Below are 26,261 nucleotides of genomic sequence, written 5' to 3' on the forward strand. Positions count from 1 at the left end.
GCAATTAGCACCAATCAACTCACGGCGGCCAATCGATGGCAGTAGACAAGCCTGCATGCAGAAACTTGCAAAACAGGATAGGGGAGGCATAGGATTGCAAAGAAAGGAGGGGAGGACCTGGAATGCAAAGATAGGAGAACTGTCATAGCAGGGCAAAGCAAATCCACAGTAGATTGGCAATAGCACACATTACGCAAGATAAGCCAGGTCTAGGAAAGTACAAATGAAAGCAGGCAGCTGGATGCATGCCAGCAAATGGTAGGTGTAACGTGCACAAATGTAAATGGAAGGGCAGGAGGTAATTCACTGCATCCAAATGTAATGCAACACCAAAGGCAGCACAATAGTGGTTCCGTTAATAAAACACAGAAGATACCCTGTAGCCACGATCGTACATACACACCCTATGACATCATCAGTGTTCACAGCAAAATAGTATAAAGTGTGAAAGCACCCAACACACACCTGTGTATTCCCAAACACCGCACCATAGGTGCAAACAGATGGGGAACTTTTAAAATGTACATGTTGGAAGCTGCCATAGCTGTAATTCATCAGCATGTGTTACAGACCAACGGTGTTGTGGAGGATGATGCTGACAACCACCGTATACCTTGGAGAAAAAGAAGAGTGTTCAGACCAAGGGTAACCTACCAGGGGCTACATAGGTTCATAGGTTCATAGGTTTATACTAGGCTATCTGCCCTAAGGCATTTATAAGCCTAGCCCAAAGTTTTGTGGCTTACGCCACCCCTTATGTTAAAAAATACTGTGCCCATTAGTTTGTTGTGCCTCTGTCCAGCAGTGACACAGAGATGATTCCCGGGGTAAACCTACGATCTCCCATCCACCGGTCAAGATTTCTCTTGAACAGAGCCAGCGAGGTGCTCTGCCTCACATGGACTGGGATTTTATTTCACAGCATAGGGAGTCTCTGGGTGACAAATCTATCCCTCCAGCATGTCCTATTTATATTCATGCTAAGGTTTAAGTCGCTTGCTCTAGTGGATCTGGTAGATTTGGATTTTTTGAAGTGGAGCATGTCCATTAATTCCGGGTTGGACATGGCCTTGTATGTCAGGCACAAGTCACCTCTGAGCAGGTGGTATGCGACTGAATAGAGCTGGAGTTTCTTCAGTCTGGCAGCATATGACAGATTTTGGAGTCCCTTTATCCTTTTGGTGTCTCTCCAATTGCTGCAGGTGTCGGGTGAGATACATCCCGAATGGGGATTGTACTCGATCATTGGTCTGATAAGTGAAGAGTACAGGGGAACAGTGACCTCACCTGATCTGGATGTGAATCCCTTCATGATCAGGTGGGCAATGTAGAAGGTCTTTCTAACCACTTTAGCAATGTGAGTGTCAAAAGAAAGGCCACTGTCAACCTGGGTCCCCAGGTCCCTGATAACCTCTTCTGTGCTTAATGGATTGCCACCTATATGGTAGCTTGGGGTTACCTTGTTTTTCCCGAAGGGTATGACTATACATTTTTCGGCATTTAACTTCAGGCCATGAATCTGGCACCAGTTATCAGTTTCCGTGAGACCCCTCTGAAGGATATCTGTGTCCGATGTACTTTCCACTATGGTGCCCAGTTTGCAGTCATCTGCAAACTTTGTCAGCCATAGTCCTCCTATGTTTGCCTGTACTTCTGAGAAGTAGATGCCGAACAACAGGGGGCCAAGGACTGAGCCGTGTGGGACACCACTTGTGACCGGCTTGGAGTCTGACATGGCGCCAGCAACTCTAACCCTGTGGGTTCTGTCCTTTAGCCAGTTTGCAACCCATCTTGTGACATATGGGTTTACATTTAAGCTGGTAAGTTTCTCTATAATACCCGAGTGGGGTATTATGTTGAAAGCTTTTGCAAGGTCAAGGTAGGCTGTATGGACTGCCTTTCCCTCATCAATGGCCTTGGTGACTGTTTCGAAGAAGTCGACCAAGTTCAAAAGGCATGATCTGCCCTTGACAAAGCCAAACTTGGTCGGGTCCAATGTCTGCAAGTCCCCTATGTCTTTGTTTATGAGTTCCATTATGACCCTCTCCATAGCTTTGCAGACCAGGCTTGTTAAGCTTATGGGGTGGTAATTACCAGGGTCCGTAGAGGCACCGCCTTTGTGGAGTGGGACCACAGTTGCCGTACGCCACTCCTTGGGTACGTATCCTGTGGTAAGGCTAAGATTAAACACCTGCCTTATATGCGGGTTTAGTTCCTCGTTGAGTTCGTGTAGCACACAGCCGGGGACACCATCCGGTCCCATTGATGCTGTGTTTTTAGCTTTAGAGAGAGCAGCTTTCACCTGCGCATTTGAGATGTCTGGGAGGCTACACTCCGCTGGGATAGTTATCTCTACTTTTGGGGGGGGGAGAGGGGGTGAAGTTTGCACTGAACCTGCATGCCAGTATGCTGGCAATGTCTGCGGGTTCAGTGATCTTTGTATCATTTTGAACTAATTCTGCACATATTTGGGAGTTTCCACCCAGGTTTCTAACATAGCTGAAGAAGGCCTTATGATTGTCTTTTGAATCTATTGTAATTTTTCTCTCAAAGTTGGCCTTGGATGATTTTATGAGTGCTCGTATTTTTTTACTAATAATGATCAAGGGTGTCTTCTCTTTTATGGATTTTGCTCTATCATGTAACAGCTTTCTCCTCTTATTGTAAAGTTTGTTTATGGCTGGGGTCCACCAGACTGGACGTTTGCTCTTGGTGGAAAGAGTCTTGGTTTTATTAGGGATTGCCTGATTCATGCAATCCTGGAGGTGTTCGTAGAAGGCATTTGTAAGGGCTTCCGCAGCTTGGATTGTGGTTTCCACTGGCTCGGGGGCCTTGAAGGATACCACACCAGTCTTGAGTAGTGTGAAGTTTGCTTTAGAGAAGTTCTTCACTGTGGTCTTTTTTGTTTGGGGTGGGGGCGGGATGTGGATTTCCAGTGAGATAAGTTTGTGATCTGATCTCACCAATGAGGGATATACTTCCGGTGTGGAGCATTTTGTCTCCATGTTTGTGATGATGAGATCTAGTATATTTTCTCCTCTTGTGGGAATGGTGACTAGTTGTTCCATGGCATTTGAATTTATGAACTCCAGGAACCTTTGGGCTAGAAAGTTGGGGCTTGACTAATGTTCCCAGTCTATATTCGGGTAGTTGAAGTCACCCAATATAATGGTGTTTGGAGATACATTTATACCCTCCAGTGTCTTCAGGAAGGCTGTATGGAGTTCCTGAGTTTGAGAGGGTGGCCTGTAGCATGCTACAAATTGTAGAGCAGTTTTGCCTATGGTTAATTGCTCCTGGATGGTTTCCGATGCTTCGTGCGTTGCCACCAACCTGGAGGTGTGGGTATCCTTGATGAATATGGATACACCCCCTCCTTTTGTGGTGTGGTCTGGGTTTTGGGGCCGGAACGCATGATATGAGGTAAAACCAGATAGTGCCGGGGTGCTCTCAGGAGCCTTGAACAAGGTTTCAGTCACAGCACAGACATCGATGTTCTCCATACTGAGAAGGGCCTTGAGTGCGTGCATTTTGAGATTTAGACTTCTGGCATTGAGCAGCATTACCCTTAATTTACATGATCTGGAGATAGAGCATTACAGGGTGGACAGGGACATCTTACAGAATATAGTAGAGCTGTGCCGGCCACGCCTGAGAACCAGAAACAACAGAGGGGAACCCATCCCAGTGGACACGAAGGTATGTGTAAGCTTGCGAATACTAGCCACAGGTACCTTTCAAAGGCCAACTGGAGATATAATGGGGATCTCACAGGCATCAGCATCCAGGGTACTACACCAGTTCCTGGATGCCATGTTACCACATGCCAATGAGCATATATACTTCCCCTGAACTCAGGAGGAGTTGGCCAGCAATATGCGTCACTTCCACCATGTGGCAAACTACCCCGAGGTACTGGGTGCGATAGACTGCACGCACATACAAATCAAGTCACCACCCAGTAAGTATGGTAGGCGCTACATAAACCACAAGGGATTCCACTCCATCAACTGCCAGGTCATGTGCAATGCCCAGGGCATTATCATGGATGTGTGTGCTGGCAGCCCTGGAAGCTACCAAGACTCCCATATCTGGCATGCCTCACAGCTGTATCAGGTATTTGTCAGGGGGGACATCCCACAAGGCCACCTTGTGGGGGATGCTGGCTATGCACTGGAGCCATGGATGATGACCCCCATCCGAAATTCACACACACCAATGCAAGAATGCCATAATGAGGCACACGCCACAAACCGGAATCATCATAGAGCATGTGTTTGGGATGCTGAAATCACAGTTCTGGTGCTTGGACACATCTGCTGGAGCCTTGCAGTACTCTCCAGGCATGTGTGCCCACAGCTTCATAGTATGTGCCATGCTACATAATATGATCCTGCAGAAACAGCTGCAGCAGGGTCAAAATGGGGGAGGGCCTCACAGCCCACCACAGTTGCCAAGGCCAACACAGGCACAGAGGGATCCAGCCCATGGACACACTGTGCCAGCCCCAGTATGCAGATGGAGGTGTGCCCAATATGCCTACGCCTTGGCAAAGAGGGAATGTATAGCACATACCTTGACAGTGTAGGCTCCCATGGACTGACACCCCTCCCCACCTGCACCCACAGTAACATGGATGGCACACAAACATGACTACCTGTAAATTGTGATGTATAGGTGGCCCACTGTGGAATCCTACATAGGCAGCCCTCAAACATTGTACACGCAACAGCCATTGGAACACGGAAATGTCAACACCTGAACAGTAGATACGCCTATCAGCATCTGTCGGTGCTGTGTGTATAGGTTCTCAGGTACATCAGTAGGTACACGCCCGATTGTCAGAGGCAAAACACCAAACAGAGCAAACAGTGACTCCCATCGCCACAACATCGAGTAAGCAACTGTCGCTTAGTGGAGCAGAGGCAATCTCAGGAGCACATGTGTGTAAGCACTGTCCTACACACAGTCATCATGGATTACCCACTGCATTACTGAGGGGCTCTACAAAATGTAATCATGTATGTTGTGTCAAGGCAGGGGATGTACCCATGACAGGCATTCGTCACCCCAGCATGCTGCATCCACGGTCGTATGAAGGTGTAGCAAATTATCGGGTGTAGCTAATTGTGATATATATACCCAATGCTGGAGTACAGCCAGTAAACATCACATGGACATACCCTTAACTGGACCCATTAATGTGTAAACTAACGGAGTTATCCATGTGAGTGTAGTGTGGAATAACTGCTGTAGTGTACTGCACATACATAATGACATAATTCGTGTACAACCCCCAGATGTCCAAGTGGTACATGCAGTGACTGTCATGCATATTCCCGGTCCCACATCCCGCAAGGGATGTAACGTAATCCCGATGGCACGGGTAATGCATTGCGGATGCAGGTCATCAGAATATGTGTAACACACGTTAGCGGGAATAAGCGTTGCCCACAGCTAGTAAACGATGTTTAAATACGACAATATGAATATGCACGAAACAGGGCTAAATGTCACTGACCACTGCGCAAATCACAGTCAATGATGTACAGAACAGGTGACACCAGCATTAGTCACCTCTGAACAAATAGCGCCTGCTCTGAAGGGTAAAACAACCACTACCAGGAGTGGAATAGGCATTCATGTATACAATCACCCAACACTATTGCTAGGCAAGATGTACGCACGGTAGGGTTGCCACAGTTCAGATGACCAATGTGGGACATATGCCAGATGTCTGCAGGACGACACATACACCCGGCCAGTACGAAAACCAGAACATCAGTGTTTTGCATTGATAAAAAGCTTATTCTAGCAATGGTCACAGGTACGTGTTCCGTGTCCTGTAACATGTAGGTGGGTCAGATACAGAATAAGTGTTTTATGCAACTATGACATAAAGTATAGGGAATATGTTTGTCCCAAAGTCGCAGGACATTTGCTATGTTTACAAACATTTTGCAGGATACAACTGCACAAAGAGGGACTGTCCCTCGCAAAGTAGGATGGGAGGTAATCTTAACCTATGGCAGGTGTATATTATATATATAAACATATATATATAAACATATATATATATATATATCTACACATATATAATACAGATAGAAAGGGCGATAGTGTGATATATGTCGATATGCAAGGGGTCACTGACATCTGCAAATATATAGATAGGTCGACGACATTCAAAACACCTTTGAGATACAAATAAACAGGATACCGCCAACTATGGACATGTCACACACCGACACGCGTAACCAGGAGGCTAAAAGACAGAAAGAACACAGTACTGGAACAGTAGAACTGCTAGCAATATGACGATAGTAAGGACATGTAATCACCGCTGGCGGCGTTGCGGTCCACGTAGGTACCATGTACAACTGTGGTTGTGAGTGATGTAGCCTGTGTATGTGTGTGTTGAGGGTGCCATGTTTGTTCCCATGTGACTAAAGTGTGTGTGTGTGTCCGCATTGTGTGTATGTAGGTGGCAACTCGGAGGTAGATGATTACGGTAGGTGCGGGTATAGCTAGCCGTAGGCATGCGGAAAACACCTGTCCCACATTGGGAAGGACAGCCCCCCTGTGCAGGTGTGTCCTGACATGAAACATTACAAAGGGCAACTGTCCAAGAGTTTAGGACATTAGTATGTCCCAAATATTATGCAATAATTGCAGGAAATACTCATGCCTGTATGTAAGAAATGGAAATGTTACATGCAAGCCGATAAGTAGTGAAGGACCAAGAACAATTGGTATGTAATGAGGATAAAAGTATGTGCTATCCTGTGTACTGACTGTGGCCATATGTCAGCCTGTAAACACCACTGTGTGACCAGCAGGTGTCCAACTATGGCCATATGAAAAGGTGGCAAGCCATGTGACAGAGGGTCTGACACCAACACCACTGCAATGACTGCAAATATCTGGGACAGACATACATGGGATAGCGGTCATTTACAAATATCCCTGCACATATCGCCGTACATCAGGAGGTATGGAAGTATCAACCTCACCTGCATACCATATAAAAACCAATTAACAACGGCCCAAAGTAAATTCCCGTAACAGAATTCTATGAAGTGATAGCACTGTAATTAGGGAAGGGGCCCACACACACATATATATGGACTACATAGAAATGCAAGCCCCACAAAACCGTATATGCTACGTACACCCGCCTACATCCCCCACACTGGAAACAATAGCAATATAGACCGTAACCACAGCCCAAACATCTAGTTAGTCAATTACATCTGCTGAACCGTTAACATACCTTGTGAGAGACACATTTAAAGGCGCCATGCAAAATTGTATTCGTCGTATAACGGAACAAATGGCGATGTTACAGGTGTTTGCAATAGTCCTTTATCAGACGGGCAGGATGACAGGTACAATCACAGGTAGAACCACATACTCAAGCCGTCACACACACAATCCACGGGGGACATGACTCCAAAATAGACTTGGCTCTACGCATAGCAGTTGCAATTACACACAACAAAACACAATACATGCCATCTCCCCTAAGGCAGGGCAAATGGCCAACGCCCAAGTGGAGAATTCAATTATACCCCAATGTTGCGGCGTAATTGACGAATGGAGTAGCTGCACAGCTGAAGTGCACATAATTAGTCACACCGTACCACCAATTGGCGGCAGTAAACCACATGTTGCAGGTATAGACGTATATAAGGATGACTTGCCAGATATGCAAACTATATGCTCATACCGTAAAACAGTTGAAAGAGTGATACAGAAGAGCGAGATAGAGACGAAACACCAGAATGATATAAAGGTATGTAGAACACTAACTGTATGTATAGTATGTTCTGTATTAAGCTATGTCAGTGTATGCATAGCCTGGTTTTCAGTAATTAAAAGTGTCCGCCGTGCATAAAGTGGGGAATGGTATTGATGTAGTGATGTCTTGCTGATCGTACTAATGCTTGTAGAAGATGTGCATCCAGCAGTGTGCCACACGGTAAACAGCACAGACACCACAAGGGATGCAACATGACGGCTTTAAACAGTACAATTTCATACGACCCACCATCAGTGGAGGGTATGTCCAATAAGTACGTGCCATAGCAGGGAATAGTATATGTAGATATACTGTAGCAGTACGCATGTGTATGGGCATATAACATCAATGACATGTCTAAGGTGGACCCTCTGTGCAAGTATGCTTTGAATTATGGGATACCATGTAAAACATGTGTAATGTATAGTACAGTAGATTGATATGTCAGATATGCTACACAGGAGAACAGGCATATGATGATTAACAACGGTATCGTATAGTGATGTGAGTAGTATGTTATTAATATATGTATAAACAGTTATGATGAAATAAATAATATGTAATCCACTCTGTGCATTTGCAAAGGACGCAAACATTACTCCCATACTAGAATAGCAGAAGAGATGTGGCAGACAAACATGAACATGATTGGCGTGTACAATAACAGTATACATATGGCCTGTAGTCACGGGACATTGTAATAGCATGACAGCTAATCTAACTGGAAAGGCTATACCAGTACCCATGCACAAAGGACATGTAATAGCTCCACAAGTTCATAGTGGGGTACCATGCAGTCTGGCAAGTCTATGTGTAACAACAACTACAGTGTGCACACCAGTGGCACCTCTCTAGGGTAGTGTCCTGTGAACAGAAGAGCCATGTGTAACCTGCATCTCTGTACAGTACAGCCACTGCAGTGATCCCTGGCATACATGTGTCCACCATCCACCAAGCGAGGTATCACATGAACACTGCTACTGACTGTCCATGCGTGATGTACATAGGAATCATGTCCCAAAGCATGGTGAGTGTCCGGTCTGGGAATGCAACCCCCAAGCACATGCCACACACTGTCGCGTCTGTGTACATATCCATGAGCATCATGCTCATAGTGGCTATTGTGTATGTCGTGTATGCGGAGTATATCCATAAACATATTTGCAGACATGGACCCTGTCTTTGCAGCAGAGGTCACCCCTGAGTATGTAGTCCACAAGTGTGTACAGACGTGGTGTCTGTACATAAGCCACAAACTTTAACAGTCGTAGCTCAATAAACGTCATGGTGTTTTAATATTGAGTTATGTAAAGCTGTTTTGTAAGGTACACCCTAAGCAGGGTGTTGTACCCATGGATGTGTGTATAAGTCCATTGTTCAGAGGTACAATGGGTGCCTATGTACCAGCTACACACCCAGTACAGACATGTGTGGACATGTAGAAGGATATCCACGCCACAGTGGCAATGTGGTAATCACAGGAGTGTGTGCGACATACATGTGTCTTACAAACACGTACAATGTGACATGTATTTAGGGGACTAACACCTATGTGATAAACAGTGGGTGGATGGTGTACTGCAAAGGTGATGTTCATACTAAGTGTCATGCAGGTAGAGGCCATGATGTTCATATCGGTATCTGTCACAGTGACACCCATATGGATGGGGTCTGTATCAGCTGGTGGAGCAACAACGGTGCTGGGCATGCAGTGGTCTTTAAAGCTAGGCAGGGAAGTCCCCTCAGTGGTAGCCTGTACCTCAGGGAAGCATATACCGAACATGAGGGCCCCATGACTGAGGACTGTGGTATGCCAAGTATAACTGGAATGCAGTATGTGATATGGTATGCCACCCTCAGTGTGTGTGTCCCGTCCATTAGCCACTTTGCATAACATCCGGAGACATATGTTGTGATGTGCAGGTGGATGTGTATGTTGTCAATACCAGAATGGAGAATGGTGCTGAATGGCAGCGAGAGGACAATGCAGGCCATGTGGACCCCCGTGTCATCATCAACTACTCTGGCGACTGTATGAAAGGTGTTCAACAGGTGTAGGAGGCATGTTGTGGCCCCAACAAGACCAACCCAGCTGGCATCAATGGACTGGAGCAAAACAAAGACTCAGCGAATTATGTCAGTGATGATGTGCCCTATAGCCATGCATAACAGTCCAGTGAGGTGTGTAGGGCAATAATCCCAGTTGTGCATTGTGGTGCCACCTGTGTGGAGTGTTACTGTCGATGTGTGCCAGTCAGGGGCCATAATGTCTGGTACAAGGCTATTACTGAATATGGTGTCCCAGTGGGGAAACATGCTGTTCAGAGGTCTGTGGACATCACAGCCTAGGATATTGTAGGGTGACAAGGGGCCTGTGTCCTAGGACATATAGAGTGCAGGTCAGTACTGTGTAGGTGTGACTGCAGGTACACCACAATGTTCCTGCAAGGAATGTGGCCCTGCAGGGAGTGAGACGGTGTAATGTTAGCATTGAAGCCATCAGACAGCATGTTGCCAACATCATCTGTTACTGTCATGTTCCAGAGTGACAGTTGTATGTGTGAGCAGATGTGGATATTGCATACGACTACTGACATACCACCATAATGCCTTGTGGTACATCTCGGAATGTGTCACAGTAATGTGTACATAGCTAGCTATGGAGTATGTGATGAGGGATCCTGTGGCCCTACCGAGGCTGACCAGTGAGTTACCCCACCCATGGGAATGTACACCACTGGGTAACAGCCCCCACCAGTTGTTGTAAAGTATGTCCGTGGGACCGCACCCCCAGAGTGTCGTCTGTAATCTGGTGTGTACCATCATGGCTCTGTGTGGAATAGCATTAACCATATTGTCGTGTATGTGCTAATGAAGTGCACTGGGGTATGTCTCAGCATTTGCATGTGCATTGTCCACCTGCACGTGTGTCACAACAACAACCGCTGTCATACAACACCTGTAGTTGGTGTTGTAGTACTCATCTACTGTGTATGCCATGACGTGTGTGGTGCCAGTATGTGGCTAACAAGGGTGAGTAGCATTTGTTTGGATTCCACCAATGAGGGGATAACCCCAGGTGTGGAACAGCAGTCACATGTTGGTAGTGTCCATGTCAAGGATACTGTTGGTCTTGGAGGTGGTGTATGGGTCGAACTAGCTGAGTGGAGGTTATGACTCATGCACAGCATACACCTAATGTGTCAGTACATGTGCAGCTATCACAGTTAAGTGTGGGTTACTGTCAGTCTCACATTAGTAGCAGCAGTAGTTCCGGACACAGTTATATGCACATGGAGCACCTGTGATGCATTATGCTAAGTAACCAGCCAGGATGTGTGTACAACATAGTGGAATATGGGGACACCTCAGCCGTGGGTGTGCCAGTCCAGGCACATGCCTGAGAGGTACGGTCTGTCTATAACCAGTCATTGCAGGTGTGCTCTGCAGAGCCAAGAGGCAGGTCCCAGTCACTGCAGAGATATTGAAGTGGTGCAGTATCAGGTGTGCCTTGCCTGCGTGCATCACAGAGGATGATGTCAAGCATTGTGTGACATGACCACGTGCTTCGCTAGCCAGTTCCCATTTTGGTGGTGACTGTTATTGGACACTGTGCAAGACAGGCAGTATAAAAGCAGCAAGAGTCCAACATGTGATCTGTACTCCCAGGGCTGACAGGTGCAGGTCAACTGTGCCACAGCATCATGTTGTTTGACCGGGTCTGTCAAAGTAGATGTATACTAGATGCCTGTGGAATGACAGCAGAAGCATGGACAACTGTTGGGAGTGACACAGTCATTCGTAGTACAGTGGTAACAGGTCTGGATGACCGCAAAATGCTTCCCAGGGCTTGGACCACACCATCGGGGCTACAACACTGGTGGGCTATTGCATGTCCCTGAACACATAGTCTGTGCCCTGATATACAACTTCAGTCACACAAACATGGAAGATGAGTCACATCATACCTGCTGACTTGTGGCATGTGTGCATAGGTTATGTTGCAGAACCAGTTACTTGACAGCAGGATGTAAGTGACTATCGCCTTGTGTAGCCTGCTGAGTGGAACAGCAGTGTGACTGCTGACAGTCACCTAAGGCAGGTGTGTTGTGCATGTTATGACACCCTATTGGCTGTATGTGATGGGTACATGTGTCTGTGGGCTATAGGTTGGTGTGGTAGTGTTTGGCGATGTGGGCTGTCATTGGTGCCCACACAGAGTATGGAGGGGTACTGTACAAGGTGTCTCCATATGTGTGGCCTGTGGTGAGGATCATGTGGGACTATGTGATGTGTGGGGTGCGTTGCCAATGTTGCACATCCCCACATGACTGTCAGGTGCAATCAGGATTGGTGACAGTATAACCCCTAGCAGGGCTGCATATGTGCATCCCCCACAGGCTGTGCTGTTGTATGTTGGGAGGTGTGCATTGACTGTGTACATGAGAATAGCTGTATTGCCACATGTACAACATAGTCATCATAGTGACAGACAATACCACTGGTACGTGCCAGTTGGACATGCCTGTATATAAGTGGTACGTGCCAGGTGGACACGCTGTATAAACCACCATGTCTCATGAGGTATGTGAGTGATGTGTGTACAACAGCTGTTGTACAGTTAGCAAGCTGCAAATGTATGGACAGATGGTGTACCTGTGAGGACTGGTGTGAAATGGGTGCTAAACTAAGCAGCGCATAACGTGCCAAGAAGCTCTGAACAAGTGCCGAGCATGCCCATACATTACAGATAGGGTGTTGGATAATATCAACCCACAAGTGTTGACAACAGTCATGATTGGTGGCACCGCATCAGAACACTGCTGGGTATGGTCTGCAAGTCAATGAACCATTATCAATGTAAATGTTAGCAGTACAGATGTACAAGACAGTACGGATGTTCGGCTACAAATGCCTTTGTATGTCACAGGAGTGTTCTACTAGTGGCCTGTTGACAGACTCACAACTACTAAAGGTGCTACAGTGACATGTGCATATCACACGGTGTCAGCTACAGTAAACCAGGGTTAATGTGTTGTACTCCACCCACACTGTAGCCCATACCACACAGACAAATGTCAGCCATCTGTGTATGTGAGGATGTGAATGGCCATGACCTATGGGCAATAGTTGTAACAGTGTTGCGAACAACATACAGAATGGGCTGTGTGTGATGTGTGTGACATATGTGCACATTCTGGTGGATGATATCTGCAATGACACCACTAGGGGAATACCCCTGTGCCCATTAAGAAGCACCTAGGCTGTGGTCAACAGCATGGACACTGTGTTAGGGATGGTGTAGTGTAGTACACCTCCCTGAGCAAGAGACGTCTCCCTGGCCCTTTAGGTAGACATCTGAGGTACCCATGATATGACAGGGTGGTATCCATGAGCACAGAGATCATTGGACAGGCATACACAGCACCCGTGTGACCAATATTGGAATACACATCACCCTCCAGGGGTAGGGCCCATGCGGGGATGGCCGATACCAGCCTCCACAATACTCACCTCCAGTATGCAGCATGCTATCCACCTTGCATACAGACATATGCCACACTATACTGTTCGACATGCTACATGTCCATAGCCTGATCTGAAAGACATAGGTCATGGACAACCACCGTCCTACGACTAGGATGGCCACATGCTGGACAGATCCCTGTGCCATACCTGTGACATACTCCCACCATACCATGCAGCCCTGTCCACATAGCTGCACATATCATCCCTGTCATACATGGTGTGATGGCCGTATGGTAGATGTAGTATCATCTATCTGGATCAGTAATCTGTCACTGATGCCCCTCGCTGTGGCGTAATGGGTGTCGGATACAGCTAGGAAACCCAGCCCGTACATGCTATAGCCGATAACCTTACCTGCGAATGACGTCCAACTAGCCATTATTCCATGTGTATCACATCTGCAACACAGGCAATCTGTGGCAGGATGTTGAACAGCTGTACAGTGCAGTGTAGATGTCTATGGCAAAACAGATGCATATACAGGTTTCCATGCGTACTTGGTGCATTGTCACTGCCCAAGTCCAGTAAGGCTGCGTCTGTATTGATATGTGACATATCCACAGCATCAAGGTCAACAGCATTACCGTGGATGCATCTGGCATGTATAGATAGGTAAGAACACCAGTGCAGGCAAACAGACATGCCCACATGGAGACAGACGTCACATGCAGTAGGAACACTAATGAGGTGACACACATATTTGGTGATGATATCCAATGCATACTGGGTGTTACATGTCTGTGACACATACATGCCAGTCGTGTTAGTGTCATGTTGATTTGCAAAGATAACTGTGCAGATGTATGTGCAGCAGTATCACTGTACATGTCTGTAAATGTGACCTGTCACCTTCATCATGTCTTACAGATAATGCCATGTACATGCCTACCAGCATACAGCCAACAGGATGATGTCATAATCCTGTACCTCCATGAGAACTACGAGGTGTTATTTAGCCATGTGCCACAGCTTGCACAGCAGCGGGATGACCTGTGGCAGGATCTTCGCAGGTGGGTCAATGAAGTGGGTGGCCACAACCGCACCTACCAGCAGGTGCGCAGACACTGCACGGACTTGATACGTCATGCAAAACAGCGTGCCACTGCAATTGCCAGGGAACAAGTTAGAACAGGTGGTGGGCCACCAACCCATCCTCCACTCACACACACAGAGGAGCTACTGGCCAGTCTGGGAACACCCTCATAACAGCCCCCACAAACACTAGCTGCCATCGTGGAGGTGGGTGTCCCCCAACCAATGAGCCTGGAGTTGCCTGGTAAGTCAGTACTGAACATATGGCCAGTATATCCCACGTACGTGCATGTGTCAGTGTACATCATGTAATGTAACAACATATGCAAGGTATGTGGACACACATGCTTTATGCTACCCTGTGTATGCACCATACCTCTGAACTGTACAGGTATTTGCAGGATGTTCAGATGTCTGTCTCATATTGTCGGTGTGTTCCCCTTAATATCTGACCTTTCTGGCAAATAGCTGAGGAATAGAGTCATTAAATGATGACATACATTTGTGTTTATGACTGCACATTCCTTGTAAAACCCATGTGCATGCAGACCTATTAGTCTAGCAAATTTCTAAGTTAGTAAGAGCAATATGTCACAGTTGTCCCTATATGTCCCCCATCATTGTAGGCTTTGTCCACATGTATTGTTCTAAGAGGTTGAGAGGTATGGTATGCACACATGTGCTGACTATATGCTATTTACAGGCGAATGTGTTAACTTGCACTGTGCACCCTGTGGCTGTCATACAGTCATGGATAATGTTCATACTGCTGTGTCACCCTACACAGGTACCTCTGGCGTGCCGCACAGACAAGAGTCCATTGCAGGTGAGATTGTCATTGGTATCAGGCATGTCAAAGCATAGATCTATTCGCCATGTGGCCAGTTAATAAATGGATATACAGGTCACATCACCCATCATCCACACAGGCCACCCATGTGCAATATATACAACTGAAATGATACACAGACATGAAACTACAGTATTTGTCATTGCTGCATGTGTGTCCAGCTGTGCATACAATGGTGGAGGTGTTCTACAATGGAGGCATATGTACTATACAGTGGAACAAAATGTGTGGTACACAAACCAGTACCGCACAGTGAGCAGTGATACGGGAAGACCACAGGTGTCACCATTGTGTTATATGCCCCTGCAATGGTTTCACACATTGTGATGTTCCATCTGACATGTCTAAGACACGTAGCGTTTTGGTTGCAATATTGTCACAATTTCCCATAACCCATACCCCACATACCACACATATACCTGTTGTCTGCATAGCCCTGTGGATGGTGATATATCCAACATCTATGGGTGTATGTCATATGGGACAACACAGACATGTGTGATAGATGGCCATCACATACATGACCAACACATGTGCACACATGGCCATGGGGATGGCCAGAGACACATAGCCACACAGAAGATGTGATGTGGATACACCCTGTCCCACTTTGTCCACACATGGTCCAATTACAGCCATACTAGACCGATTGTACAGGTGATGTGGTACGCTACACATCCTACATGCCTGTGCACAGCTAGTGGAGGTGTCAGTGACGTGTACCTCATAAGATGTGTTGAACATGACATCTGTGTCATAGCATGATGGTAGTCACCTTCACAGATTCCACTGACAGTGACACCAGGCCACAGATACTGTACTTTTCCCCTCCCGCCGTAGGAAATCACTGTTAGCTCTGCACCCTGTGTGCGTGGTACATCAATGTCATGTGTGCAATGGTGATGTGACAGGTCCGCTAAGTGTGGACATGGTTGCCAGGCAGCTAACACTCTGTAGTCATCGTGCAGGGGTGTCATCTGTATGTCCTCCAGTGACCTGTCACATGACACAGCATGGTTGGGTGTGTCGACACCTCAGCATCGTAGGTCACAATCCACAGGTATGTCATGGGTATGCATGCAGTTCTGGATATGCAATGTGTACATAACATGCACTGTTTAGCAATATAGATGCCTCATGATGCCATGCAATGGTACAGCAATGTAGACGGCTCACAATCCCCTACCATGCCCATGCACATTTGCTCAACATGCATTCTATCTGTAGGGCATATGGACAACACTGCAATGTGATCCCCAGGACGACGCTGTACGTGTCAGGACACCATTGTGTCAGGCATGCATGCATGTTAATGCACACGTCAGCAGATTACATGTCAAGGTCACGTCAGCCATGTCTACTGTTATCCTGTTCTGGTCCACATGGTGTATCACGGAGATGCATACATACTACCATGATCGTGTGAATTGCATGGATAATGATATGACACCTGCCTGCTGTAGTGTGCATTCCAGGGGTTATGCTTGCAAACACTATTGATGTCTGAGCTGCATGCTGTCAGCTGTATCACAAGCATGCTGCATGCCATCTGTCATCTCACATGCATGCTGTGTCAGTGTGCGTGTCAGTGTGTGTGTGTCAGTGTGTGTGTGTCAGTGTATGTGTGTCAGTGTGTGTGTGTCAGTGTGTGTGTGTGTGTGTGTGTGTGAGTGTGTGTGTGTGTCTATTGTAATTTAGAGTCTTTCTTTGCATTCACAGGTGATGTAGGTGCATTACCCTCCTGGGGTCCATCTGATAGTGTCCCCACAGATGCTAGCAGTGATGAACATATGCACGAGGTACAGGCAGGGATGTCAGGGTGGAATCTGTGCCAACAGTTGCCATTCCAGCTATGTCCCCCTCTTCCCTGCACACAGTTCAGCTGCCAGCTCTTACCACATCTACAGTGGCCATAGAGGAAGGACAGTCAGCATTTGTTAGCATTGAACAGGAATGTGTGGTGGCTACAGAAGGTGTGTCTCCACACCATGGTGGCAGTATACTGACTACAGATGTGCCACACAGGCATGTGGCTGGTGCTGCTCGTAGGAGGACCTCTGGCAGACATGCATCTGCAGGACATAGTGCAGCAGCTGGCATCACCAGACGCATGTTCCAGACTGTAATGGCAGCACAGGCACGTGCCGAATGGCAGAACAGAGAAGGGCAGAGGCTGCAGAGGACTGCTATCAGTACCCTAAACAACAACATCCAGGCACTGGTAGGTGCTCAACAGCAGCTTGCTGATGTTCTGGACAGGTGATTGGGTGATATGGTCAGAATCCTCGACCATGGCATAGCAATCTGCAAGCGTGAGCTGTCTGTGCTGGAACATCTGGTAGGGGTGAGGCATAGGACACATGGACGTAGGCCAGCTACACCACCTAGTGCAGGTCAACGTGAGCATGCCACCTCACATGGCCGCTCCCATAGTGCTGGTAGCAGTAGCAGTGCAGCTGGTGCTGCGCTGCCCACACCAAGTCACAGCAGGCCACATGGACGTGGCCCTGGATGTTCCCGGCGGGGACATGGTTCCAGTGGCCATGTGTCATTGGACAGTAGCCATGTTGTACCTCTGCCTGGTAGTGCCCGTGCAACACCTGGCAGGCACAGGACACGTGGCCGTGTCCGGTCACAGTGAGCTGTACAACCTGGTCTGTACAATCTGGAGCTGTCCATAATACCCTTGCGTAGGCCTTAAAAATGACAGAACTGTGTGCACACATACACACATACAGCAAACACAACTGTAGGGCTCCACAACACCCACATGCATACGGAACAGACATGTCCATTCAAATCATCGGCCCTTACCCGCACACATGATGCCATCCATTGGTGCAGCCTATGCCCCTGGCAAACAGTATCACCCTGTGCATATGATGAAGCCTGTGCCACATCCCTGTCATCCACACCACCAGTGCAGGGATATGCTCAAATGGTCTGATACACAGGGTGAATAGAATAGTGAGAGGTGTATCTAACATTACTTGTGTATGCATTTTGAGGGATGTGAATGTTGCATTGGTTGTGTGTGAATACTGAGTGCAGGGATATGCTCAAATGGTCTGATGTGCAGGGTGAACAAAATAGTGAGAGGTGTATCTAGCATTACTTGTGTATGCATATTGAGGGATGTGTATGTTGCATTGGTTGTGTGAGCATTCTGAGTGCAGGGATATGCTTAAATGGTCTGATGCACAGGGTGAACACAATAGTGAGAGGTGTATCTAACATTACTTGTCTATGCATATTGAGGGATGTGTATGTTGCATTGGTCATGTGTGAATACTGAGAGATGTGAGAGGTGTATCTAACATTACTTATGTATGCATATTGAGGGATGTGTATGTTGCATTGGTCATGTGTGAATACTGAGAGATGTGCATGTGACATCAGTGGTGTACTGTCGACATGCACCAGTCATACCATGTAGTCCAGGTGCAGCATGCATTGAGATATGTTCATAGTATGTGTCTCGGTTACAACAGTAACAGCATGTTGGTAATGATGCCCTGGTTCCCTCCTATGGTGTACTGGCATGTGCCTAAAGGTAGCAGTGTTTGCCATCCCCCATGTGTAACTATGGAGTACTCACAGGCACGTATGGCAATATCAGCATGCTAAATATGCCCTCAACCTGACTGCTGGAAAGTCGAACATGACACAGATGTCCGAATATGACACAGATGTCCGCACTTATACTGCACCTGAAGCATGTGGTCAGTTGAACAGGCTACAGCGGACAGAGATGTGACATACATACCGGGAAACATTACAGGTATGTTGACATGGTGCAGGGGTTGTACACAGCGGTCTGGCCAATGATGACGTTAGAGGCCACATGATAGCATGAGGCCACACTGTGTAGCAGTAATACCCTGTCACAGTACAGGAACATGGCCACATTCACGGGGTCTACAGCACTATAACACACACCCCATAGTGTTGGGGTGTGGACCCTTGCCTATGTGGTCATCATCCTCGCAGTATTTTGCACCCACATGACATGGCACAGAGAAGGGACATGCACAGGTAGCCAGTACGGCTGGGACCGATGGCATCAACAGGGTAGTAGACTACATCACCATGAGGGGTTATTGATCCTGTTTCCACTGTATGGTAGCATACACCCTCACACCAAGCACCAGACAGCCATACATACATACACACACACACTGTGGTGACCAGATATGTGTGTACGGATAGCTGATGTGTGTGATGCACTACACCTGCCGACATCATGCTTTCCACACTGCAGTATGTACAGATCTCTACAACGGTGTACAGGGATGTGTCACAACTGGAACGTAGTCCCCACCATATGTGGCATGTGTGGTCACACAAGGGTACACACATGGCAGTGCTGGGAATGATACAACTGCCATATGATGAGCCATTTGATAGACATGCAGTGGTAATGTCTGCAGTATATGTACCAATGCTATGTCTGGCAATTGTGTGGCTATATGCACACGGGAGGATGTCAGTGTTACAGGTGTCACGTGGCATACAGTTTGTAACACCTGACCGCTGTGTATGCATTATGTCATCACCGTCAAGAAACAGTGACATAACGTATTGTTTGCACATGGCATGGTAGGATGGCATGTGACACACCTGTGAGCCATCCCCAGCACACATACATCTACACAGGTGGATCACCACTTTGTGTACACACATCCCTCCATATGTGATGTACAACCAACTGTACTGTCTGTATGTCACGATATACAGGTGTCAATGATGGGGCTGCATTGCGACTGCATGTTGTAGTTAGGCACAGCTGTGTTACGGACATCGGCCACTGAACATGCATGGTTGCTGCATGCACAGTACAGATTGTACATGTGCGTTGGTCCTACATGTGTCTCCTGTAGCCATGTTTGTATGCATTGCTATTGGTGGACATGTGTGTTGCCATACATAACACATGGACTGTGGTATGATATCACGGGTGTCATGGGCGACTACTACAGGGGAATGTGTCCTCCGTCAACATTGCTACCTCCTGTACTGTGAGCATTCAATAGACATGGACCCACCTTCCATTTGCATGTGTATGATTGCTTAGGCCACTGTTCTGCATGGGGGACAGCAAAGGCTTAGCTATGTACATATGTGTTGTGAGTGTGGTCCATGCACACATCCACTACAATCACATGTTTGACATAGCCAAACATGTGTGTTCGTTGGTGTACAGCAACACTCATCTGTCACAGCTGTGTAAGACCCGGGGCCCCTGGTATGTATTGAGCTGACCTGGTCATGTATAATGGTATAATTTCACTGCATAACACCTGCTGGAACCCTGTCAGTACATGTGTACTCTGCACAGTTGCTGTAGACCTCTGTACAGTCCACTGGTCATGTGTCACATGGTGTTGTGGTAATGTATGGCTGTGTATTGCTGCAGCAACGACATGGTGATGTCTCGAGGGCTACAGTGTAGACTGCGGTGTGTACATCTGTGATCTGCACCTGTGACAGCTGTGATGGCAGCTGAGTGTGTACTGGTCACTGCATGTGTGTGACCACCCTGTGCGTGGGGACAGTTATACCTTACTGTGCCCTTCCATGTTTAGACTCCATCTGCATGCAAGATGGCCCTTTGCAACTGCTAAGTGTGTCAGCATGCCCAGTACGCTGTTGTGTAGGTGGACACACATGACAGTCCAAACTGAGCCCTTGCGTGTTGAGACTCCGTCTGCATGCAAGACGGCTTTTTGCAACTGCTAAGTGTGTGAGCATGCCCAGTACGCCGTTGTGTAGATCGACACACAGTACAGTCCGAACGGACGTGTATTACTAAGCGTGTGGTCATGGCCAGTGACACCTTGTGTCGGTGATGTCCCCCTGTGCATGGGCATGGCCATTGACATCCTGTATAGCCATGGTGGTCATCCAGGCAACAGATGTCCATTTTCAACGTCACGATGGATGCCTACCGAGTACACACTGGTCGACTATCTTGAAGGGTGTGCTGTCTGTGGTGAGTCCCATGTCTATGTCTTGTTGTTGTGGTGCTCCGTAAATCTTACGTTGCCCCGATCACACCACTGCCGTGTGTTTGTCTACATCTACCGTGGGACAGTAATATGTCTGTATGCTTTTAGACTGATCACTCTCTATACAATCCCTGTCGGCATCCTTGTCAGTGCGGATGAAGACACGTGCCTAGAAATATGCCTCTGGGACTGCTGTGTTTAGTAATCTCGGTAGCTCGTTCTGTAAATGCGTCATGCTGTAGTGTGATAGGGTAGTTAGGTGTATGTTCGACTCCCAGCCCTGCCAAGTGTGTGTGTGTGTGTGTGTGTGTGTGTGTGTGTGTGTGTGTGTGTGTGTGTGTGTGTGTGCGTGTGCGCATGCTCCCTTCCGCCTGGGGACTCAGTCTTGATTTTAGATGCCTCACACCACAGATATTTCCTACCGACGTCTTTGCCTTTGTGGATGATGACACACACCTAGATGTCTGCCTCTGGGACTGCTTTGTTTAGTAATCTCGGTACCACATTCTGTAAATGCGTCATGCTGTAGTGTGATAGGGTAGTTAGGTGTATGTACGACTCCCAGCCCTGCCAACTGTGTGTGTGTGCATGTGTGTGTTTGCGCGCATGCTCCCATCTGCCTGGGGACTCAGTCTTGCTTTTAGATGCCTCACACCACAGATATTTCCTACCGACGTCTTTGCCTTTGTGGATGATGACACGCACGTAGATGTCTGCCTCTGGGACTGCTGTGTTTAGTAATCTCGGTAGTGCGTTCTGTAAATGCATCATGCTGTAGTGTGATAGGGTAGTTAGGTGTATGTTCGACTCCCAGCCCTGCCAAGTGTGTGTGTGTGTGTGTGTGTTTGTGCACATGCTTCTGTCCACCTAGGGAATCAGTTTTGCTTTTAGACGCCTCACACCACAGATATTTCCTACCGACGTCTTTGCCTTTGCGGATGATGACACGCACCTAGATGTCTGCCTCTGGGACTACTGTGTTTAATAATCTTGGTAGCGCGTTCTATAAATGCGTCATGCTGTAGTGTGATAGGGTAGTTAGGTGTATGTTCGACTCCCAGCCCTGCCAAGTGTGTGTGTGTGAGTGTGTGTGTGTTTGTGCACATGCTCCCGTCCACCTGGGGACTCAGTCTTGCTTTTAGACGCCTCACACCACAGATATTTCCTACCAACGTCTTTGCCTTTGCGGATGATGACACACACCTAGATGTCTGCCTCTGGGACTGCTGTGTTTAGTAATCCCGGTAGCGCGTTCTGTAAATGCGTCATGCTGTAGTGTGATAGGGTAGTTAGGTGTATGTTTGACTCCCAGCCCTGCCAAGTGAGTGTGTGTGTGTGTGTGTGTGTGTGTGTGTGTGTGTGTTTCCAGCTACATGACAACAGTACATTGCTTTTACAGTATTCACTCTCCATAACATCCGTGTGGCGTCTTTGCCTTTGATGCTGCTGTCTGCAGGCTAGACATATTCCTGTGTGAATCCTGTGATCTACTAATCACGGTAGCGCATTCTGTAACTGCGTAATGCTGTCATGTGGTACAGTGGTTACGTTTGTGTTCTGCTCCCAACCCTGCCACGTATGTTTTGTGTGTGTGTGTGTGTGTGTGTGTGTGTGTGTGTGTGTGTGTGTGTGTGTGTCTGTGTGTGTGTGTGTGTGCACGAGTGTGTGTGTGTGTATGTATCTATCTACATATATATATATATATATATATATATATATATATATATATATATATATAGATATGTATGTTGGGATTATCACTCTTGAATGTGCTGCATTATCTGTACGTGAGCACCTTGGATGTATGTGCATCTGCTATGGCTCTGTGATAGTGCACATACTGTGTGCTGTAGTGATCGTGGGATATACTTGTGTAGTGACCGGTTATTGTGTTGCTGGGTATTACACGGGCATTGGAAACAATGTTACTACAGCACCTTTGAATGGTCGTATGCACATCTCGGCAACAGTCGGCAGTGGTTATTACACTGGAGTGTGAGTATGGCTCATATCCGTGTGTAGTAACTGACAATTCTATGCAACTCAGGTTAACATTACAGACTCATGTTTATCCACAGGTTGTGGTACAGATCCCAGGACTGTATGTGTATACATTGACAGGTGCAGGACTGGGTTGTGTTGGATGCATGGAGGGGTGTCCATGGCCAGTAATGGCGATCTCTACAGCCTGGCAGGTATGGTCTGTGACGGTCCCACAACCTTCTGTATATGGCTGACACATGCTGTACCTGTGTATATGCAGACACACACACTTACCACAAACAGCTATGGCTATCACATACACAAACCCATTGCATCACCATTGAGCCATGCAATAACCATTGTCCCTCACACACACACACCTATGTGTACATTGGATGGCTCAATGATAGCTCTGGAAATGTAACACCACACCCTGTGCGTATGATGTCACCTGTGCCACCACCTGTGATGTGTAACATTGATGCAGGATCAGACTAACCTGGTGCTGATGCACATGATGGCTTTATTCCACTGTACTGATGTTAGCATGCTGTTAACACACAGTGTGTTACTTCCAGGTGTATATCAGCAGGCATGATGCATTGCAGATATGACCATCAATGTAGCATAGTTTACAGCACTGTTAATTCTGATGATGTATTCTCCATCCATGTGCCATTTCACTGATGTGTGTAGTATTGGCAGCATGTGTGTCTGAGTGTGCAGTACGTGTGCGATGTGTGTAGTACACATGTATACATGCTTACAAATGCATACACTGGCATACACAACATTACACGGGCTTCACCATTCGTACACTAGCTTACTCGTTCTTCCACACGTGCACACGGGCTAACACGCGCGCACACATGCTTACTCGGGCTTACTGGCGCGCAAGGGTGCAGACACACTGTGGGAAGGTTTGCAGGTCACATCAGTGGTATCCATGGCATACACCGTCAGTCTCCTGACGTTCCCTAGGATAGCTCATAACATGCCTCTTCCACTGAGTACTGACAGCAAACATGTGACACTGTTCCAGTGAGATTGCAGTGTTTTATACATACACACTCATGTTGTCACCTATCTTCTACTCTAATAATCCCCTTAACCTACACTACACTGTAGAGGCTTGGCCCATATGGCATGACATGTGATTCACTATCCTCAGCCTCACTTGCATCACATTGCCTACAAATGCTTTGTTAAATCTCTGACAGAGCGCTTCCACACATAACAACCAGTACACAGTAGCCATGTTTTCTCCAGCTTGCCATTCATCTGCATGGCATACTAACATCTAACTAAACCTACATTTTGTATGTATATTATACATATTTGACTTGTTTTGAAGCGCAGCGCGTTCTTGTGGCGCTGCCCTTCTCTTCCACACCGGAGATCAGGGGAGGAAAACTACTGTTTTATTGATATCCAATGGACAAAGCTGCCACTTGCCTTGGACTTGGACATTGGCATGCTTCTTCGACTGTATTCATACTGTATTTGCAGCTGTCATAGCTCCATTTAAACATGTGCAGAACGTTAGTCGCCTAACATCCGGGTACATTTCTGCACATAACTCTGCCCTTGCACGGACAGGTTACTGTTTCATGTATCGCATAATTACATCATTTGCATATCTTTCACATAGAAATGGGGTATGTTGCAAATCCCAACATTGTCCATGCAATGTTCATGTTCTGGGGTCTTGCACGCTCAGGTGTTTGCTGAATAGCCTGGCAGTCATCTTTCCTTGCTGTACTCTCACTCAATCCATACATGCCAGAGGCTTCGTGTATCATGGCCTAGACTTTGCTGTGTGCTATGTCTATTTGTGGTGTATGCATGGCTGTGGGTATGTCCCACTGTCATCATTGGCAAAGGTGACAGCCCTATAGGTACCTCATATAGACTGCTGTGTCATTTGACATGTCAGCACATACCTGCGGTCAATACTGAACTTCCTACTGTAGCGATTTTCATACCTTCTGAGTTATCTTGCAGTCGATAATGCTGTTTCCTCTGACATGTATCTGTTTCTGATCATACCTCTCAACCTCCTAGAGCAAAACATCTGTACAAAGCCTGGGAAACAAAAAATGAAGACTTCTGGCAGGAAAACCACCTCTTGTTTGGTAAAAGAAAACTTCAGTTTTAATCAATTCCAACTGCAACTGCAACTGTTACACGAAGTAAAACCACACGCAGGTAGCATAAACAACAGGTAGCATAAAGCGCTTTTCGTCGACCTCAATAGGTGGACTTCTTCAGATAAAATAAAGTAAGCAGCTTCCAGCTTATATAGTTCAAGTCGTCAGTCAACAATCAAACAATTTTACAATTTAGTCTAATTAGGGCTAATCCCAAGATGGTTAGACGTGCTGACAAAGCGAACTAAGTAGCGTTGTTAGTTACAAGGTAGTGCTAACCTTAAAACTTGCATATAATGTTAACATTAAACACAGTTTATACTAGATGTTATATAATATTATATGAAGTGCCTAAACTGTATCATTTAATAAAAAAAACAATAACCACACGTTATAATGAAACTTGTTGTTAGGTACAAAGAATAAAATATGTGGCGCCTCGCCTAAACCCTCAAATTTTAAAAGGGAGGCGTCGGTAAAAAACCTAACTATTCAATGAAAAAATACTATATTCAAACTTTATAAAATAAATTACATATAAATATATGTGACACAAAAACATGTATACATATTAGACCAAAAGGTTAAAATGATAATGGAGGCAAATTCGCAAAAATCTAATTGCGAATTTGCCTCCATTATCATTTTAACCTTTTGGTCTAATATGTATACATGTTTTACATATATATTTATTATTTTATAAAGTTTGAATATATATTTCATTGAATAGTTACCCGGGATTTTTGTATATAACTATATAAGCTGGAAGCTGCTTTACTTACGATTATCTTGAAGAAGTCCACCTACTGAGGTCAAATTTCATTATACGCTATGTTGTTTGATTAAATTGGTTGAGCACTTACTGCGATGTAACAGCTTTGCTGCTGTTATCTGAGATTAATGCTACT

The sequence above is a fragment of the Protopterus annectens genome, chromosome 5.part1 (assembly GCF_019279795.1).
Source record: "Protopterus annectens isolate FY-2018-M chromosome 5.part1, PAN1.0, whole genome shotgun sequence".
Lineage (NCBI taxonomy): Eukaryota > Metazoa > Chordata > Ceratodontiformes > Protopteridae > Protopterus > Protopterus annectens.